The sequence below is a fragment of the Salmo salar genome, chromosome 12 (assembly GCF_965601325.2).
Source record: "Salmo salar chromosome 12, fSalSal1, whole genome shotgun sequence".
Lineage (NCBI taxonomy): Eukaryota > Metazoa > Chordata > Actinopteri > Salmoniformes > Salmonidae > Salmo > Salmo salar.
This window is the reverse complement of record NC_138302.1, coordinates 100,599,429-100,620,879: the sequence shown is the minus strand read 5'-3', so window position 1 is coordinate 100,620,879 and position 21,451 is coordinate 100,599,429. Positions and strand designations below refer to the sequence as shown.

The 21,451-nt window shown below is 46.7% G+C and overlaps 1 protein-coding gene across 5 annotated transcripts in view; it reads right to left on the bottom strand.

Moving 5' to 3' along the window:
- Positions 1 to 21,451, bottom strand: part of LOC106565061 (dystroglycan 1) — a 100,818-nt gene that overhangs the window by 7,832 nt on the left and 71,535 nt on the right. The gene's annotated exons all lie outside the window — the stretch shown is intronic.

Sequence of the window (21,451 nt, the reverse complement as noted above, 5' to 3'; positions counted from 1 at the left end):
TAAAAACATTTAACTTAAGAATGAGAAGCATAGAAATAACACACATAGAACAGATCTACCACTTCTTAGACTTGCTTTCAATGAGAATGACAGATCTATAACTCACATTTCTAAGTGACTTTGGTCAGTTGCTCTCAAAAGTTTCATATTGCAGCCTTTCATAACAGAGAAGAAAATAATAGGAGATCTTGTAGTTGTTTTAATCATTATACATTTTGTACAAAGCTGATACTGGCGATTTTCTTCACACAATTTACATTTTTTTTCTATAAGATTAGTGCAAAAATATGTTTCTCGATAAGGTTAAAGGTGAAATATAGTGAACAATTCACAAGATACAATTCAATTTTAAAGTACATCTAGCCGCTGGAGAGCACCCTTACTTGCCAATCTATAGATTTAATTGATCATGTGTAAATTACGTCTCCGAAATCGAGCATGGGTAGGATGGTCATCTGAATCTGGTTAGTTTGGCAGCTGGGGTGAAAGAGGAGCAATTATGATAGAGGAAACCAAGTCAAGATTTAACCTTAGTTTGCAGCTTTGATATGTGCTGATAGAAGGACAGTGTATCATCTAGCCATACTTCCAAGTACTTGTATGAGGTGACTACCTCAAGCTCTAAACCCTCAGATATAGTGATCACACCGGTGGGGAGAGGGGCATTCTTCTTACCAAACCACATGACCTTTGTTTTGGAGGTGTTCAGAACAAGGTTAAGGGCAGAGAAAGCTTGTTGGGCACTAAGAAAGCTTTGTTGTAGAGCATTTAACACACAATCCGGGGAGGGGCCAGCTGAGTATAAGACTATCATCTGCATATAAATGGATGTGAGAGCTTCCTACTGCCTGACCTATGTAGTTGCTGTAAATTGAGAAGAGTGTGGGGCCTAGGATCAAGCCTTGGGGTCCCCCCTGGCGACAGGCAGTGGCTGAGACAGCAGCTGTTCTGACTTTATACACTGCACTCTTTGAGAGAGGTAGTTAGCAAACCAGGCCAAAGACCCCTCAGAGACACCAATACTCCTTAGCCGGCCTACAATAATGGAATGGTCTACCGTATCAAAAGCTTTGGCCAAGTCAATAAAAATAGCAGCACAACATTACTTAGAATCAAGGGCAATGGTGACATCATTGAGGACCTTTAAGGTTGCAGCGGAAAAAGGTTATAACCAGAAAGGTTAACATCAGTGTTCAAAACACTCTTTCTTAACCACGTCTCAGTAATGACCAACACATCTGAACCCACACGTTCAATTGTTCCATTTTAGGTAATAAGCTTCTAGTGTTTAACGTGCAGAAAACCCAGGCATTTATGAGAGCAGAAATCAGAGCACAAGTCAGAATTGGGGCTAGCAACAGTAGATGGGCCAGGGTGTGCATGCACATTTCCAGATATCATCAACAGTAATACAATCAAGGCATAGGACAGGGAGAGCTCTGCAGTCCTGATTTCAAATAAAATCTAATTTTATTAGTCACATGCGCTGAATACAACAGGTGTAGACCTTACAGTGAAATGCTTACTTATTTGACATTTGAATGTGCAATAGATGACAATAAGATCATATTATACAGCAATTTCATCAGGAAACATGAATACAAAGCCGGCCAGAGGTGGGTAGAATAGGATGGGAGGCCAAAAGTCTGTAACCAATAGAGAGTCAGAGTCCCGAGTGTGGGAACAAACATAGTCTGTCCCATGGTTGGGTAAACAAGATTGACAACTCCATTGTGTCCTCCTCCCAGAGTGCTAAGAGCCTTGGCGTGACCCTGGACAACACCCTGTTGTTCTCCGCTAACATCAAGGCGGTGACCTGATCCTGTAGGTTCATGCTCCACAACATTCGCAGAGTACGACCCTGCCTCACACAGGAAGCAGCGCAGGTCCTAATCCAGGCACTTGTCATCTCCCGTCTGGATTACTGCAACTCGCTGTTGGCGGGGCTCCCTGCCTGTGCCATCAAACCCCTACAACTCATCCAGAACGCTGCAGCCCGTCTGGTGTTCAACCTTCTCAAGTTCTCTCACGTCACCCCGCTCCTCCGCACACTCCACTGGCTTCCAGTTGAAGCTCGCATCTGCTACAAGACCATGGTGCTTGCCTACGGAGCTGTGAGGGGAATGGCACCTCCGTACCTTCAGGCTCTGATCAGTCCCTACACCCAAAGAAGGGCACTGCGTTCATCCACCTCTGGCCTGCTCGCCTCCCTACCTCTGCGGAAGCACAGTTCCCGCTCAGCCCAGTCAAAACTGTTCGCTGCTCTGGCACCCCAATGGTGGAACAAGCTCCCTCACGATGCCAGGACAGCGGAGTCAATCACCACCTTCCGGAGACACCTGAAACCCCACCTCTTTAAGGAATACCTGGGATAGGATTAAGTAATTCTTCTAACACAAGGAAGTCGTTAGCTAGCTATATCTCTTCAGATTCGGCAGATGGTCCTTTACAACATCCAAACAAAGTTGTCCTGTGGCTGTTGTAATTTGAAGATTGCGAGGAAGATATCTTCTGATGTGATCAAAGCAACTATATTGTTTCTTATTACATTTACGTCATTTAGCAGTAGTGACTTACAGTAGTGAATGCATAGATTTCATACATTTTTTTTTCTGTGCTGGCCCCCCGTGGGAATCGGCCCCACAACCCTGGTGTTGCAAACACCATGCTCTACCAACTGAGCTACAGGGAAGGCTGCAATGGAATAGAGATGAATCCAGTGGGTACTGTATTGTAATGACCACTGCACAGAGGGAGGGGGCTTCAAAGGCCTCTGGATTTGGGTAGGCAGGGAAACTCTCCTTCCATTGTTGGGATCAAGGGCTTTGACACCTCTCGCTTCACACCTCCGTGCTAATTGAAGTTTCAGCCGGATCTGTTCTGTCCTAGCAAGCTTGGTAGCCTTAACTTAGCATTCAGTCCTTATAAAGAAAAATATATAATTGTAATTTATTTTTCTTCTTGGCTTTAAAAGTAGCTTCAGACTAAACATCACCAGGTTGGACAGTGTTTTCAGGTTTCTTGTTCTTCTTTTGCAGGTCGTTGGTTTGCCAGAGAATTTGCAGTACAGACCATGGAAATAAGAATCTTTGGTAGTTTTGTCCAAAATCAGGTTGTAGGTTTGGAGTTTTTTTCCTCTCCTCTTTGGAGTGAAGGTTATGTTGTGGAGGGTAGTATCCTGTGTATACAGTTGAAGTCGGAAGTTTACATACACCTTAGCCAAATATATTTCAACTCAGTTTCACAATTCCTGACATTTAATCCTAGTAAATATTCCCTGTCATAGGTCAGTTAGGATCACCACTTTATTTGAAGAATGTGAAATGTCAGAATAATAGTAGAGAGAATGATTTATTTCAGCTTTTAATTCTTTCATCACATTCCCAGTAGGTCAGAAGTTTACATATACTCAATTAGTATTTGGTAGCATTGCCTTTAAATTGTTTAACTTGGGTCAAACGTTTCAGGTAGCCTTCCTCAAGCTTCCCACAATAAGTTGGTTGAATTTTGGCTCATTCCTCCTGACAGAGCTGGTGTAACTGAGTCAGATGTGTAGGCCTCCTTGCTCGCACACACTTTATCAGTTCTGCCCACAAATTTTCAATAGTATTGAGGTCAGGGCTTTGTGATGGCCACTCCAATACCTTGACTTTGTTGTCCTTATGCCATTTTGCCACAACTTCGGAAGTATGCTTGGGGTCATTGTTCATTTGGAAGACCCATTTGCGACCAAGCTTTAACTTTCTGACTGATGTCTTGAGATGTTGCTTCAATATACCCCCACAATACCCACACAACATGATGCTGCCAGAGGACATTTCTCCAAAAAATACGATCTTTGTTCCCATGTGCAGTTGCAAACCGTAGTCTGGCTTTTTTGTGGCGGTTTTGGAGCAGTGGCTTCTTCCTTGCTGAGCGGCCTTTCAGGTAATGTCAATATAGGACTCGTTTTACTGTGGATATAGATACTTTTGTACCTGTTTCCTCCAGCATCTTCACAAGGTCCTCTGCAGTTGTTCTGGGATTGATTTGCATTTTTCGCACCAAAGTACGTTCATCTCTAGGAGACAGAACATATCTCCTTCCTGAGCGGTATGACGGCTGTGTGGTCCCATGGTGTTTATACTTGCCTACTATTGTTTGTACAGATGAACGTGGTACCTTCAGGTGTTTGGAAATTGCTCAAGGATGAACCAGAGGTCTTGGTTGATTTCTTTTGATTATCCCATGATGTCAAGCAAAGAGGCACTGAGTTTCAATGTAGGCCTTGAAATACATCCACAAGTACACCTCCAATTGACTCAAATGATGTAGATTAGCCTATCAGAAGCTTCTAAAGCCATGACATTTTTGGGGGAATTGTCCAAGCTGTTTAAGGGCACAGTCAACTTAGTGTATGTAAACTTCTGGCCCACTGGAATTGTGATAAAGTGAATTATAAAAGTGAAATAATCTGTCTGTAAACAATTGTTGGAAAAATTACTTGTGTCATGCACAAAGTAGATGTCCTAACCAACTTGCAAAAACTATAGTTTGTTAACAAGAAATTTGTGAAGTGGTTGAAAAACGAGTTTCAATGACTCCAACCTAAGTGTATGTAAACTTCCGACTTCAACTGTATGTCCTGGTGACATAGTGAAGGTTATGTTGTTTAGGGTAGTATCCTGTATATGTCCTTGCGGAGAACATTAAATCTATATTTTTATAAAAACATGCTGAAAGATACGGGTGGCCATCTACAAGGGGTTTTACATGTACTCCTGAGGTGCGCCTGTTGCACCCTTGACAACCGCTGTGATTATTATTATTTGACCCTGCTGGTCATTTCTGAACATTTCAAACATCTTGGCCATGTTCTGTTATAATCTCCACCCGGCACAGCCAGAAGAGGACTGGCCACCCCTCATAGTCTGGTTCCTCTCTAGGTGTCTTCCTAGGTTCTGGCCTTTCTAGGGAGTTTTTCCTAGCCACCGCACGTGCTTCTACACCTGCATTGCTTGCTGTTTGGGGTTTTAGGCTGGGTTTCTGTACAACACTTTGAGATATCAGCTGATGTAAGAAGGGCTTTATAAATACATTTGATTTGATTGGTTGATTGGTTTCTTCAGCAAGGGGTTTCATCAGCAAGGGGTTTCATCAGCAAGGGGTTTCTTCAGCAAGGGGTTTCATCAGCAAGGGGTTTCATCAGCAAGGGGTTTCATCAGCAAGGGGTTTCTTCAGCAAGGGGTTTCATCAGCAAGGGGTTTCATCAGCAAGGGGTTTCATCAGCAAGGGGTTTCATCAGCAAGGGGTTTCATCAGCAAGGGGTTTCTTCAGCAAGGGGTTTCTTCAGCAAGGGGTTTCTTCAGCAAGGGGTTTCTTACATCTTTTTTTTTAAAGCATGGTCTAATACAGTTAACATAATAACTTAAAACATTCCAAGTGGATGACAGAGAAATACATCACAAAAGGGATTGACATTCAAATACATCCCAAATAACAACCACTAATGCGTCCTCTGCTTCTCAACAAGTTCATTTTGCGGCTGATAGATCGTATAGTTGATAAATGGTGTAGATACCGGCGCTCCCCAGACGGATCATTAATGGTCTAACCAATAAACAGCCATCACCAGGGGGAAGACAAGAAACAGCATCTGGGCTTTATACAGCATTCAGTCCCTCAGCCGCCGTGCTTTTAGAATCACTCCCCACACACACACACTTGCATGTAGGCCAGTACGTTGGGACACGCAGACAGACATGCACGTAAGTACATAGCCACACACGCAGGATGTGGGCACACACGCGCACACACACACACACACACACACACACACACACACACACACACACACACACACACACACACACACACACACCCATCTTCCCATTAATGCTGCTCCTCCACCTCCTACCGCTGCATCAGAGCAGATGTGGCTATTTTGGAGAGAAGCTTTAATAACTATGATGATGGGTAATGTGGTGATGTATCAAAAAGCTATTGGGTGCCATCACCCGAAGATGATGAGATGATGTGTGTGTGTGTGTGTGTGTGTGTGTGGGAGTGTGTGTGTGTGTGTGTGGGAGTGTGTGTGTGTCCGCGTGTGGGAGTGTGCGCGGGTGTGTGTGTGTGTGCGTGTGTGTTTATGCGTGGGTGCGTGTGGGTGCGTGTGTGATGAGTACGCAGCAGTAGGTAGCTGCTCTGCCCCCTTTCTCCCCACCTTAATAGTGAAGTTAATTAAACCAGGGGGCTGATAATCTCATCAAAGACACTAACTCTCCTTTCCCAAATGGCAACTTATTCCCTTTGTAGTGCACTACTTTTGACCAGAGAAATAGAAGATAGGGTGCCATTTGTGACGCGTACACTTCCTGTTTGATGAACACTGTTCAGATTTTTGCTCATAGCCCCCAAACCCGCCGTGACAATCAGCATCTCTGACTACCAGTGCCTCTACCAGCGCCTCTGACTACCGGCGCTACCAGCGCCTCTGACTACCAGCGCCTCTGACTATCAGCGCCTCTGACTACCAGCGCCTCTGACTACCAGCACTATCAGCGCCTCTGACTACCAGCACTACCAGCGCCTCTGACTACCAGCACTACCAGCGCCTCTGACTACCAGCGCCTCTGACTACCAGCACTACCAGCGCCTCTGACTACCAGCACTATCAGCGCCTCTGACTACCAGCACTATCAGCGCCTCTGACTACCAGCACTACCAGCGCCTCTGACTACCAGCGCCTCTGACTACCGGCGCTATCAGCGCCTCTGACTACCAGCACTATCAGCGCCTCTGACTACCAGCGTCTCTGACTACCAGCGCCTCTGACTACCAGCGCCTCTGACTACCAGCGTCTGACTACCAGCGCCTCTGACCACCAGCACTATCAGCGCCTCTGACTACCAGCACTATCAGCGCCTCTGACTACCAGCACTATCAGCGCCTCTGACTACCAGCACTACCAGCGCCTCTGACTACCAGCACTATCAGCGCCTCTGACTACCAGCGCCTCTGACTACCATCACTATCAGCGCCTCTGACTACCAGCACTATCAGCGCCTCTGACTACCAGCACTATCAGCGCCTCTGACTACCAGCACTATCAGCGCCTCTGACTACCAGCGCCTCTGACTACCAGCGCCTCTGACTACCAGCGCCTCTGACTACCAGCGCCTCTGACTACCAGCACTATCAGCGCCTCTGACTACCAGCACTATCAGCGCCTCTGACTACCAGCACTATCAGCGCCTCTGACTACCAGCACTATCAGCGCCTCTGACTACCAGCGCCTCTGACTACCAGCACTATCAGCGCCTCTGACTACCAGCGCCTCTGACTACCAGCACTATCAGCGCCTCTGACTACCAGCACTATCAGCGCCTCTGACTACCAGCACTATCAGCGCCTCTGACTACCAGCGCCTCTGACTACCAGCGCCTCTGACTACCAGCGCCTCTGACTACCAGCGCCTCTGACTACCAGCACTACCAGCGCCTCTGACTACCAGCACTACCAGCGCCTCTGACTACCAGCGCCTCTGACTACCGGCGCTATCAGCGCCTCTGACTACCAGCGTCTCTGACTACCAGCGCCTCTGACTACCAGCGCCTCTGACTACCAGCGTCTGACTACCAGCGTCTATCAGCGTCTGACTACCAGCGCCTCTGACTACCAGCGCCTCTGACTACCAGCGCCTCTGACTACCAGCGCCTCTGACTACCAGCGCCTCTGACTACCAGCGCCTCTGACTACCGGCGCTATCAGCGCCTCTGACTACCAGCGTCTCTGACTACCAGCGCCTCTGACTACCAGCGCCTCTGACTACCAGCGCCTCTGACTACCAGCGCCTCTGACTACCAGCGCCTCTGACTACCAGCGTCTGACTACCAGCGTCTACCAGCGTCTGACTACCAGCACTATCAGCGCCTCTGACCCCCAGCGCCTCTGACCCCCAGCGCCTCTGACTACCAGCACTATCAGCGCCTCTGACCCCCAGCGCCTCTGACCCCCAGCGCCTCTGACCCCCAGCGCCTCTGACTACCAGCACTATCAGCGCCTCTGACCACCAGCGCCTCTGACCCCCAGCGCCTCTGACCACCAGCGCCTCTGACCACCAGCGCCTCTGACCACCAGCGCCTCTGACCCCCAGCGCCTCTGACCCCCAGCGCCTCTGACCCCCAGCGCCTCTGACCACCAGCGCCTCTGACCACCAGCGCCTCTGACCACCAGCGCCTCTGACCACCAGCGCCTAAGACCAATAGCGTCTCTGACCACCAGCGCCTAAGACCAATAGCGTCTCTGACCATCAGCGCCTCTGACCAATAGCGTCTCTGACCAATAGCGTCTCTGACCACCAGCGCCTCTGACCACCAGCGCCTCTGACCAATAGCGTCTCTGACCACCAGCGCCTCTGACCAATAGCGTCTCTGGACCAATAGCGTCTCTGACCAATAGCGTCTCTGACCAATAGCGTCTCTGACCAATAGCGTCTCTGACCAATACCGTCTCTGACCAATACCATCTCTGACTATCAGCGTTTATACACTGTATGAGGAGAAACGAGATCTATGATGTGATGGAGGAAAAGAGGGAGGAACGAAGGGATGAGAAATTACAAGATGAGTGAGTGTAGAATCATCTAAAGTATCGAAGACATTCTGTACTGTTTGCATTAATGATGTGCTCTGCCCTAGATCTAGGCCTATGTACACCACCGTTAACTAACCATGTTCTCATTTTGACATACATTAGCTAGGCATAATTTGGCTATAATATATTTGACATACAGTATCAACCTAGAGTTGGAGGAGAGGAGGTGGAGGGGGAGGAGGAGGAGAGCAGGAGGAGGGAAAGGAGGAGGAGAGCTGGAGGAGGGAAAGGAGGAGGAAAGGAGGAGGAGAGCAGGAGGAGAAGATGTGGAGGAGGAGGAGGAAGAGGAGGCGAGGTGGAAGAGAGGATGAGAGAAGGAGAGGTTGAGAGTTGGAGGAGGAAGAGGAGGAGGAAGGAGAGATGGAGGAGGAAGAAGAGAGGGGAAGGAGAGCATGGGGGAGAGGTGGAGGAGAGCATGAGGGGGAGGATATGTGGAGAACAGGAGGAGAGACAGTAAGGGTGGATAGCTAGGATAGACAGTAAGGGTGGATAGCTAGACAGACAGTAAGGGTGGATAGCTAGGATAGACAGTAAGGGTGGATAGCTAGACAGACAGTAAGGGTGGATAGCTAGACAGACAGTAAGGGTGGGTAGCTAGACAGACAGTAAGGGTGGATAGCTAGACAGAGAGTAAGGGTGGATAGCTAGACAGACAGTAAGGGTGGGTAGCTAGACAGACAGTAAGGGTGGATAGCTAGACAGACAGTAAGGGTGGATAGCTAGACAGACAGTAAGGGTGGATAGCTAGGATAGACAGTAAGGGTGGATAGCTAGACAGAGAGTAAGGGTGGATAGCTAGACAGACAGTAAGGGTGGGTAGCTAGACAGACAGTAAGGGTGGATAGCTAGACAGACAGTAAGGGTGGATAGCTAGACAGACAGTAAGGGTGGGTAGCTAGACAGAGAGTAAGGGTGGATAACTAGACAGACAGTAAGGGTGGATAGCTAGACAGACAGTAAGGGTGGATAGCTAGACAGACAGTAAGGGTGGATAACTAGACAGACAGTAAGGGTGGATAGCTAGACAGAGAGTAAGGGTGGATAGCTAGACAGAGCGTAAGGGTGGATAACTAGACAGACAGTAAGGGTGGATAACTAGACAGACAGTAAGGGGGGATAGCTAGACAGAGAGTAAGGGTGGATAGCTAGACAGAGAGTAAGGGTGGATAGCTAGACAGAGAGTAAGGGTGGATAGCTAGACAGAGAGTAAGGGTGGATAGCTAGACAGAGAGTGAGGGTGGATAACTAGACAGACAGTAAGGGTGGATAGCTAGACAGAGAGTAAGGGTGGATAGCTAGACAGAGAGTAAGGGTGGATAACTAGACAGAGAGTAAGGGTGGGTAGCTAGACAGACAGTAAGGGTGGATAGCTAGACAGACAGTAAGGGTGGATAGCTAGACAGACAGTAAGGGTGGATAACTAGACAGACAGTAAGGGTGGGTAGCTAGACAGAGAGTAAGGGTGGATAACTAGACAGACAGTAAGGGTGGATAGCTAGACAGACAGTAAGGGTGGATAGCTAGACAGAGCGTAAGGGTGGATAACTAGACAGACAGTAAGGGTGGATAGCTAGACAGAGAGTAAGGGTGGATAACTAGACAGACAGTAAGGGTGGGTAGCTAGACAGAGAGTAAGGGTGGATAGCTAGACAGACAGTAAGGGTGGATAGCTAGACAGAGAGTAAGGGTGGATACCTAGACAGAGAGTAAGGGTGGATAACTAGACAGACAGTAAGGGTGGATAGCTAGACAGAGAGTAAGGGTGGATAGCTAGACAGAGAGTAAGGGTGGATAGCTAGACAGACAGTAAGGGTGGATAGCTAGACAGACAGTAAGGGTGGATAGCTAGACAGACAGTAAGGGTGGATAGCTAGACAGACAGTAAGGGTGGATAGCTAGACAGACAGTAAGGGTGGATAGCTAGACAGACAGTAAGGGTGGATAGCTAGACAGACAGTAAGGGTGGATAGCTAGACAGACAGTAAGGGTGGATAGCTAGACAGACAGTAAGGGTGGATAGCTAGACAGACAGTAAGGGTGGATAGCTAGACAGACAGTAAGGGTGGATAGCTAGACAGACAGTAAGGGTGGATAGCTAGACAGACAGTAAGGGTGGATAGCTAGACAGACAGTAAGGGTGGATAACTAGACAGACAGTGAGGGTGGGTAGCTAGTGTGTCGACCCTCCCACTCGGTCTGCCGTATTCTTTCTCTTTGCTCTTGTTTTCCTTATTAGGATGTCGGTGGGCGGAGCTGGGAGGGTGGTCAGCGACATGGGACACACGTGGGCTCGGGTGGGTCCCGGGATAAATACACCTCTTCCCCATTCATTGAGGAGACTCTCTCCATCCAGACACACCTGGGCTCGGGTGGGTCCCGGGATAAATACACCTCTTCCCCATTCATTGAGGAGACTCTCTCCATCCAGACACACCTGGGCTCGGGTGGGTCCCGGGATAAATACACCTCTTCCCCATTCATTGAGGAGACTCTCTCCATCCAGACACACCTGGGCTCGGGTGGGTCCCGGGATAAATACACCTCTTCCCCATTCATTGAGGAGACTCTCTCCATCCAGACACACCTGGGCTCGGGTGGGTCCCGGGATAAATACACCTCCATTCATTGAGGAGACTCTCTCCATCCAGACACACCTGGGCTCGGGTGGGTCCCGGGATAAATACACCTCTTCCCCATTCATTGAGGAGACTCTCTCCATCCAGACACACCTGGGCTCGGGTGGGTCCCGGGATAAATACACCTCTTCCCCATTCATTGAGGAGACTCTCTCCATCCAGACACACCTGGGCTCGGGTGGGTCCCGGGATAAATACACCTCTTCCCCATTCTTGAGGAGACTCTCTCCATCCAGACACACCAGGGCTCGGGTGGGTCCCGGGATAAATACACCTCTTCCCCATTCATTAGGAGACTCTCTCCATCCATACACACCTGGGCTCGGGTGGGTCCCGGGATAAATACACCTCTTCCCCATTCATTGAGGAGACTCTCTCCATCCAGACACACCTGGGCTCGGGTGGGTCCCGGGATAAATACACCTCCATTCATTAGGAGACTCTCTCCATCCAGACACACCTGGGCTCGGGTGGGTCCCGGGATAAATACACCTCCATTCATTGAGGAGACTCTCTCCATCCAGACACACCTGGGCTCGGGTGGGTCCCGGGATAAATACACCTCCATTCATTAGGAGACTCTCTCCATCCAGACACACCTGGGCTCGGGTGGGTCCCGGGATAAATACACCTCCATTCATTAGGAGACTCTCTCCATCCAGACACACCTGGGCTCGGGTGGGTCCCGGGATAAATACACCTCCATTCATTGAGGAGACTCTCTCCATCCAGACACACCTGGGCTCGGGTGGGTCCCGGGATAAATACACCTCCATTCATTGAGGAGACTCTCTCCATCCAGACAAACTGTTGGATTTTGGTTGTGACATTTTTGTGGTCGTTTTGTTTGTTTGCTTTAGCACCTTTCAACACCCCTCATTATCACATGTATGCACGCAACCACTCACTTACAATGCTGATTACTGTCTACACACACACACACACCACCCCCCCCTTGTTAATTGTAATTAGTTTACTGCAGTTAATAAATATATTTTGTTATTCCTTGTCTCCACGTTGACTCCCTTTTTTGTTACGAACTTCAAGCCGGTTCATGACGATAGGCAGACAGTTAGGGGGGGTAGCTAGGATAGACAGTTAGGGGGGGTAGCTAGGATAGACAGTTAGGGGGGGTAGCTAGGATAGACAGTTAGGGGGGGTAGCTAGGATAGACAGTTAGGGTGGGTAGCTAGGATAGACAGTTAGCGTGGGTAGCTAGGATAGACAGTTAGGGTGGGTAGCTAGGCAGACAGTTAGGGTGGGTACATTTTACTTTATTTTTTTTTTTTAGTCATTTAGCAGACGCTCTTATCCAGAGCGACTTACAATTTGGTGCATTCACCTATAATATCCAGTGGAACAACCACTTTACAATAGTGCATCTAAATCTTTTAAGGGGGGGGTTAGAAGGATTACTTTATCCTATCCCAGGTATTCCTTGAAGAGGTGGGGTTTCAGGTGTCTCCGGAAGGTGGTGATTGACTCCGCTGTCCTGGCGTCGTGAGGGAGCTTGTTCCACCATTGGGGTGCCAGAGCAGCGAACAGTTTTGACTGGGCTGAGCGGGAACTGTGCTTCCTCAGAGGTAGGGAGGCGAGCAGGCCAGAGGTGGATGAACGGAGTGCCCTTGTTTGGGTGTAGGGCCTGATCAGAGCCTGAAGGTACGGAGGTGCCGTTCCCCTCACAGCTCCGTAGGCAAGCACCATGGTCTTGTAGCGGATGCGAGCTTCGACTGGAAGCCAGTGGAGAGAGCGGAGGAGCGGGGTGACGTGAGAGAACTTGGGAAGGTTGAACACCAGACGGGCTGCGGCGTTCTGGATGAGTTGTAGGGGTTTAATGGCACAGGCAGGGAGCCCAGCCAACAGCGAGTTGCAGTAATCCAGACGGGAGATGACAAGTGCCTGGATTAGGACCTGCGCCGCTTCCTGTGTGAGGCAGGGTCGTACTCTGCGAATGTTGTAGAGCATGAACCTACAGGATCGGGTCACTAGGTAGCTAGGCAGACAGTTAGGGTGGGTAGCTCGGCAGACAGTTAGGGGGGGTAGCTAGGTAGACAGTTAGGGTGGGTAGTTAGGGTGGGTAGCTAGGTGGACAGTTAGGGTGGGTAGCTAGGTAGACAGTTAGGGTGGGTAGCTAGGTAGACAGTTAGGGTGGGTAGCTAGGTAGACAGTTAGGGTGGGTAGCTAGGCAGACAGTTAGGGTGGGTAGCTAGGTAGAAAGTTAGGGGGTAGCTAGGAAGACAGTTAGGGTGGGTAGCTAGGCAGACAGTTAGGGTGGGTAGCTAGGCAGACAGTTAGGGTGGGTAGCTAGGAAGACAGTTAGGGTGGGTAGCTAGGTAGACAGTTAGGGTGGGTAGCTAGGATAGACAGTTAGGGTGGGTAGCTAGGGCAGACAGTTAGGGTGGGTAGCTAGGCAGACAGTTAGGGTGGGTAGCTAGGAAGACAGTTAGGGTGGGTAGCTAGGCAGACAGTTAGGGTGGGTAGCTAGGCAGACAGTTAGGGTGGGTAGCTAGGAAAGACAGTTAGGGTGGGTAGCTAGGCAAGACAGTTAGGGTGGGTAGCTAGGATAGACAGTTAGGGTGGGTAGCTAGGATAGACAGTTAGGGTGGGTAGCTAGGCAGACAGTTAGGGTGGGTAGCTAGGCAACCAGTTAGGGGGGGTAGCTAGGCAGACAGTTAGGGGGGGTAGCTAGGCAGACAGTTAGGGGGGGTAGCTAGGTAGACAGTTAGGGTGGGTAGCTAGGTAGACAGTTAGGGTGGGTAGCTAGGTAGACAGTTAGGGTGGGTAGCTAGGTAGACAGTTAGGGTGGGTAGCTAGGTAGACAGTTAGGGTGGGTAGCTAGGTAGACAGTTAGGGTGGGTAGCTAGGTAGACAGTTAGGGTGGGTAGCTAGGATAGACAGTTATGGTTGGTAGCTAGGCAGACAGTTAGGGTGGGTAGCTAGGTAGACAGTTAGGGTGGGTAGCTAGGTAGACAGTTAGGGTGGGTAGCTAGGTAGACAGTTAGGGTGGGTAGCTAGGTAGACAGTTAGGGTGGGTAGCTAGGTAGACAGTTAGGGTGGGTAGCTAGGTAGACAGTTAGGGTGGGTAGCTAGGTAGACAGTTAGGGTGGGTAGCTAGGATAGACAGTTATGGTTGGTAGCTAGGCAGACAGTTAGGGTGGGTAGCTAGGCAGACAGTTAGGGTGGGTAGCTAGGCAGACAGTTATGGTTGGTAGCTAGGCAGACAGTTATGGTTGGTAGCTAGGCAGACAGTTATGGTTGGTAGCTAGGCAGACAGTTATGGTTGGTAGCTAGGAAGACAGTTAGGGTGGGTAGCTAGGCAGACAGTTAGGGTGGGTAGCTAGGCAGACAGTTATGGTTGGTAGCTAGGCAGACAGTTAGGGTGGGTAGCTAGGTAGACAGTTAGGGTGGGTAGCTAGGAAGACAGTTATGGTTGGTAGCTAGGCAGACAGTTATGGTGGGTAGCTAGGCAGACAGTTAGGGTGGGTAGCTAGGCAGACAGTTAGGGTGGGTAGTTAGGGTGGGTAGCTAGGGTGGGTAGCTAGGATAGACAGTTAGGGTGGGTAGTTAGGGTGGGTAGTTAGGAAGGGTAGTTAGGGTGGGTAGCTAGGCAGACAGTTAGGGTGGGTAGCTAGGCAGACAGTTAGGGTGGGTAGCTAGGCAGACAGTTATGGTTGGTAGCTAGGATAGACAGTTATGGTTGGTAGCTAGGCAGACAGTTAGGGTGGGTAGCTAGGATAGACAGTTATGGTGGGTAGCTAGGTAGACAGTTATGGTTGGTAGCTAGGCAGACAGTTATGGTGGGTAGCTAGGCAGACAGTTATGGTGGGTAGCTAGGCAGACAGTTATGGTGGGTAGCTAGGCAGACAGTTAGGGTGGGTAGCTAGGCAGACAGTTAGGGTGGGTAGCTAGGAAGACAGTTAGGGTGGGTAGCTAGGCAGACAGTTAGGGTGGGTAGCTAGGAAGACAGTTAGGGTGGGTAGCTAGGATAGACAGTTATGGTTGGTAGCTAGGCAGACAGTTATGGTGGGTAGCTAGGATAGACAGTTATGGTGGGTAGCTAGGCAGACAGTTAGGGTGGGTAGCTAGGCAGACAGTTATGGTTGGTAGCTAGGATAGACAGTTATGGTTGGTAGCTAGGCAGACAGTTAGGGTGGGTAGCTAGGATAGACAGTTATGGTGGGTAGCTAGGTAGACAGTTATGGTGGGTAGCTAGGTAGACAGTTATGGTTGGTAGCTAGGCAGACAGTTATGGTGGGTAGCTAGGCAGACAGTTATGGTGGGTAGCTAGGCAGACAGTTAGGGTGGGTAGCTAGGCAGACAGTTAGGGTGGGTAGCTAGGAAGACAGTTAGGGTGGGTAGCTAGGCAGACAGTTAGGGTGGGTAGCTAGGTAGACAGTTAGGGTGGGTAGCTAGGATAGACAGTTATGGTTGGTAGCTAGGAAGACAGTTAGGGTGGGTAGCTAGGCAGACAGTTAGGGTGGGTAGCTAGGAAGACAGTTAGGGTGGGTAGCTAGGATAGACAGTTATGGTTGGTAGCTAGGCAGACAGTTATGGTGGGTAGCTAGGAAGACAGTTATGGTTGGTAGCTAGGCAGACAATCGGATGTTTATGAGAGACTGGTCTCTCTTCAAATCCAGCCCATTTTCAAACTGTTAAAACATTTATATATATCACTCTATTCTATTGCTGTTGAGCACTAGAGCGATAGTATTATACCCCAGAGCACAGTCCTAGAATACACCCTTCCTTGTTTTAGTTTCCACTGTCAAACACACTGTGGATAACGGAAAATTATGATATCTATGCTGTGTGTCCGGGAAAAGTCTGACAGAATTCAATTCTATGGCAGCACATGCGAGGGAGGGAGGGAGGGAGGGAGAGAGAGAGAGTGAGCATTAACAGCAGACTCGTACATTTCCTCAGTGAAAACAATGTTTAAGGCAAATGTCAAATCAGCTATTTCTTACTATTGTTTTTAGGGGGGAGTTCAGCTTTAATATTGCAGGTAGATTGTGGCTTCCATCAATGAATAATTTCCAATCCCGCATATTTTTTTGGTGTATATATATAGGGTTAGGGTATATATATATATACACACAAAAAAAACACACAAAAAAATATATTTAATATAATTTCCTTTATTATTTTCCCCTAACCCTACCACCCATTCCCTAATTGGAGTAAACTAATGGACAACAACACTTAGGCTTCTACTTCCAGCTTATACATACTATATACATTTTACAGACACTATATTTTACATTGGTTATCTTTTGCTTGTTATTAGTCCCACCCTTCAGCTTCACTCAACCCCTCCCATCTATCTCTGAACACAATCCACTTTCGGAATTCTATTTGCCATATATTTTTCAACTGTGCTGTGATGTTTCACAAAAGTACGAAACCTTTCTATTCTCATAAATTCTACACATTGTAAATTAAAGATACATATTTTTGCTAAGAGTATTATTAATCAATTGAATAGGACTTTTTAAATAACCCAGCACTGCTATCTGCAGAGTTAGCTCAAGATAAATGTTGCAAAACTTCATCCATTCCTGAACCTGCAATCAAAAACAAGCTACATATGGACAGTACCAAAACAAATTATCTAATATTTCTGTCTCTTTGCAAAATCTGCAGAGCTGGGATGGTTGTATCCCACATACAGCTGAAGTCGGAAGTTTACATACACTTAGGTTGGCGTCATTAAAACTCGTTTTTCAACCACTCCACAAATGTCTTGTTAACCTGTTGGGGATAGGGGGCAGTATTTGCACGGCCGGATAAAAAACGTACCCAATTTAATCTGGTTACTACTCCTGCCCAGTAACGAGAATATGCATATAATTAGTAGATTTGGATAGAAAACACTCTAAAGTTTCTAAAACTGTTTGAATGGTGTCTGTGAGTATAACAGAACTCATATGGCAGTCAAAACCCTGAGACAAATCCTAACAGGAAGTGGAAATCTGATGTATGGAATCACTTCAAGCCTTTGCCATTGAAACACACAGGGACTTATTAATCATTTAGCACTTCCTAAGGCTTCCACTAGATGTCAACAGTCTTTACAAAGTGGTTTGAGTCTTCTATGGTAGAAATTGACCCAAAGAGAGGCTTGGGAAGTTGGTCACAGGGGGAGGGCCATTACTACTATGACTCGGGCGCCCATGGGAACCCTTTTGTTCCGAAACGTTTAGTAAGACAATGCAATCGTCCGCCTTGAATATTATTGAAGCTCTGGTTGAAAAAGGCCCTAAAGATTTATGTTATACAACGTTTGACATGTTTGAACGAACGTAAATATATATTTTTTGCACATTCGTGACGACAAGTCCCGCGCGCTTCAGTACATTATGAGTAGCCTTCGGAACGCGCTAACAAGAAGGAACTATTGGGACATAAATTATTAACTTTTTCGAACAAAACTACATTTGTTGTGGACCTGGGATTCCTGGAAGTGCCTTCTGATGAAGAAAATCAAAGGTAAGGGAATATTCACAATAGTATATTTGATTTTAGATGATTCCAAGATGGCGCTAACATGTATCGCCTAGCCTATTTTTCTGAGCATACCACGTCGTTTATTGCAAAGTGTGATTTCCCAGTAAAGTTATTTTTAAATCTGGCAATGCGGTTGCATTCACGAATTGTTAATCTATAATTCTTTGAATGACAATATTACATTTTAACAATGTTTTCGAACAGTAATTTTGTAAATTGTAGGGCTGATCCACCGGAAGCATTTGAGGGAAAATATTTTCTGAATGTCACGCGCCGATGTAAAATGCTGTTTTTATATATAAATATGAACTTAATCGAACAAAAAATGCATGTATTGTGTAACATGATGTCCTAGGAGTGTCATCTGATGAAGATTGTCAAAGGTTAGTGCTGCATTTAGCTGTGTTTTGGGTATTTGTGATGCATCGAGTTGCTTTGAAAATGGCAGTGTGATTTTTTTCCTAACATAATCTAATGTTTTGCTTTTGCTGTAAAGCCTTTTTGAAATCGCACAATGTGGTTCGATTCAGGAGAGATGTATCTATAAAATGGTGTAAAATAGTCATATGTTTGAGAAATTGAAGTTATAGCATTTATGAGGTATTTGCATTTCGCGCGACGCGATTCCACTGGCTGTTGACTAGGGTGGGACGCAAGCGTCCCACGTTCCCAGACAGGTTAAAGTGTACTGTTAGCAAGCTAGCTAACGTTAGCTGGCTGGCCCGCTAACTAACGTTACGTGTATGCGTTGGGATTCATTGTTTACCTAGCTAGCTACATTTCTTAGTGTGCCAGAGCACAGAATAACTGATGCATTTTTGAAAGCTCAACACCTGTTGAATATGTCCGGTGTCAGTAAAACGTCGGCAACAAAGCATAAATCAATTGTTGCCAGCGGCACAGTTACAGTCACCAACGCTCTGGATAACATGAAAACAGCTTAACAAGCTCTGCTAGGGGGAGTAAAATGGTCAGAGCTAGGTGTTCTCTCATTATGTATCTGGAAGTAGTTAGCCAATGTTAGCTTGGGTGCTTGACTGTAGTTGTGAGGCCATAGCTTTCAGAACAACTCTACTTATTGGCCAGAGCGTCCACTGTGCACTCTGAACGCGAAACCACAGATAGGGCGAGTAATGATCAGTGAGCTGTTCTCTCTCTCTCTCTCTCTCTCTTAGATGTCTGGAAGTAGCTGGCTAGTTAGTACAGAATGCACGGATCAACCCTTACAGAGATGGGTGGGGCTAAGGCTTAAGAGGGTGTGAAGGATGCTGAATGGGTGTAGACAATGAAGGGCTCTCCAATAGTAGTACCAAAACATTGAAAGACGGTTCCCTCAAAAGTGAGTTTACAAGTTGATGTCACGTCCTGAACTTAGAAAGCTGTTATTTTCTATGGTATAGTAGGTCAGGGCGTGACAGGGGGGTTTTCTAATTTAGTTTTTCTATGTTGTTAGGTTCTAGTTTTGTATTTCTATGTTGGGTTTTGTTTGAGATGATCTCCAATTGGAGGCAGCTGGTCCTCGTTGTCTCTAATTGGAGATCATACTTAAGTAGGTTTTTTTTCCACCTGGGTTTGTGGGAGATTGTCTTTGAGTAGTGTATGTTTCTCCTCTGCATCACGGTTTGTTGTTTTTTTGTGATTCAAGTTTATTTATATGTATTGCATAGTTTCACAGTGTAAATAAAATGTGGAACGACACACGCGCTGCACTTTGGTCCGCTCCTTACGACAGCCGTGACACCTCTATTTTGTACACTGCTGCTACTCGCTGTTTATTATCTATTCATAGTCACTTCACCCCTACCTACATGTACAAATTACCCCAACTAACCTGTACCCCTGCACACTGACTCGGTACCGGTACCCCCTGTATATAGCCTCATTATTGTTATTCTTATTGCGTAACTTTTTATTTTAGTCTTCTTGGTAAATATTTTCTTCTTCTTGAACTGCACTGTTGGTTAAGGGCTTGTAAGTAAAGCATTTCACGGTAAAGTCTACACTTGTTGTATTCGGCACATGTGACTAATAAAGTTTGATTTGAGAATAACGCCATTTCAGTTCATCCAAAAAGCCACTTGATCCACTTTTTGAAGTAAATACACTCGATAGGTTCTTCACATTTTACAATGACTTGTTTTTCAGTACGTCTAATTGTCTGCATTAACTTAATGCTTCATTCTCCATTCCCTTTGTGCTGTTGTCTGTGCCCAATAACGTTTGTACCATGTTGTGCTGCTACCATGTTGTCATGTTGTGTTGCTGCCTTGCTATGTTTTCTTAGGTCTCTCTTTATCTAGTGTTGCGTTGTCTCTCTTGTTGTGTTTTGTCCTATATTTATATTTTATTTATTTTTTTATTTTTAATCCCAGCCCCGTCCCCTCAGGAGGTGTGTTGCCTTTTGATAGGCCGTCATTGTAAATAAGAATTTGTTCTTGACTGACTTGCCTAGTTAAATAAAAATAAAATAACATGTGATTGTGTGTAATCACACCACCTGGTATATTTACCAGACTTGGTTGACTGCGTGATCACACCACCAGGTATATTTACCAGACTTGGTTGACTGTGTGAACACACCACCAGGTATATTTACCAGACTTGGTTGACTGTGTGATCACACCACCAGGTGTATTTACCAGACTTGGTTGACTGTGTGGTCTCGTCTTTAAATGAAAACTCTACTCAAAAAACAATATTTTGTATTTGTTTCATTAGTCCATTGTTGACATAGTCACCAAATGTTTTGCTTGTCAACAATCAAGTTTTGAATATATGCATCTTTTAAAATACAGAAACCATTGCAAAACACATCATACAGAATTTCTTCCTTTATTTTGAAAGTTACATATGTTCAAAACTTGATTGGGAGTGTTTTGGGAGTTTTTCGACTGGAATCTTAGTGGTAACACTTGGGAGCGTTTTGACTGGTTTCGTTAGTTGTAATACTGGGAGAGTTTTGACTGGTCTCGTTAGTTGTAATACTGGGAGAGTTTTGACTGGTCTCGTTAGTTGTAATACTGGGAGAGTTTTGACTGGTCTCGTTAGTGGTAATACTGGGAGAGTTTTGACTGGTTTCGTTAGTTGTAATACTGGGAGAGTTTTGACTGGTCTCGTTAGTGGTAATACTGGGAGAGTTTTGACTGGTCTCGTTAGTTGTAATACTGGGAGAGTTTTGACTGGTCTCGTTAGTTGTAATACTGGGAGAGTTTTGACTGGTCTCGTTAGTTGTAATACTGGGAGAGTTTTGACTGGTCTCGTTAGTGGTAATACTGGGAGAGTTTTGACTGGTCTCGTTAGTTGTAATACTGGGAGAGTTTTGACTGGTCTCGTTAGTTGTAATACTGGGAGAGTTTTGACTGGTCTCGTTAGTTGTAATACTGGGAGAGTTTTGACTGGTCTCGTTAGTTGTAATACTGGGAGAGTTTTGACTGGTCTCGTTAGTTGTAATACTGGGAGAGTTTTGACTGGTCTCGTTAGTTGTAATACTGGGAGAGTTTTGACTGGTCTCGTTAGTTGTAATACTGGGAGAGTTTTGACTGGTCTCGTTAGTTGTAATACTGGGAGAGTTTTGACTGGTCTCGTTAGTTGTAATACTGGGAGAGTTTTGACTGGTCTCGTTAGTTGTAATACTGGGAGAGTTTTGACTGGTCTCGTTAGTGGTAATACTGGGA